Genomic DNA, 890 nt, shown 5'->3' on the forward strand with positions numbered 1-890 from the left:
GTATGAGGAATCATGTGAGAACACAGAAAGGTAAGGAAGCTCTGTACTATGGGAACTTGTCATTTTTTCCCCTCAAGGAACTGGAGAAATCAGATGAGAAAAGGGGTGGGATTTAAGGGTCTTTCAAGGTGTTTTGGAAGTCGCTTAACCATCTACTGTAGTACTGGTTGTGGATTTTGTTTTCCTTTACTTAATTCCGCTTTCAGCTTACAGATCGTATCTTCCAAGCATCCCACTCCTCCATATATGACATTTACACAAAAAACCCATCACATTTGTGTATGTGTGTATGTGTGTGTGAGTGTGTATGTGTGTGTATGTGTATATGAGTGTGCATAGTGTGGTGGCGGGTGTGTTTGTACATATCTTCACAATCTTCATGCATGGAAACCAGAATTCTATATTGGGTGCCTTCCTCTATTGTTCCCTCCCTCCCCCTCTGTCCCCCTCCCTCCCTCCCTCCCTCCCTCCCTCCCTCCCTCCCTCCCTCCCTCCCTCTTTCTTTCTTTCTTTCTTTCTTTCTTTCTTTCTTTCTTTCTTTCTTTCTTTCTTTCTTTCTTTCTTTCTTTCTTTCTTTCTGAGACAGGGTTTCTCTGTGTAACAGCGCTGGCTGTCGTGGAACTCACTCTGTAGGCCAGGGTGTGCTCAAACTCATAGAGATCTCCCTGCCTCTGCCCCTGCACTGAAATTAAAGACATGCACCACCACCACCACCTGGGTCTATTCTATTTCTTTATTTGCTTTTTGTCATAGCATCTCTTGCTGAACCTAGAGCTTGCCAATTTAGTAGACAAGAGGATAATACTATCCACTCATCCATCTCTCAAAATTATTTTAAAAATATTTCATCAGCTTTCTACATGAGAACATGAGTTTCTGCTCATCCACTT

This window comes from Chionomys nivalis, chromosome 12 (assembly GCF_950005125.1).
Source record: "Chionomys nivalis chromosome 12, mChiNiv1.1, whole genome shotgun sequence".
Taxonomy (NCBI): domain Eukaryota; kingdom Metazoa; phylum Chordata; class Mammalia; order Rodentia; family Cricetidae; genus Chionomys; species Chionomys nivalis.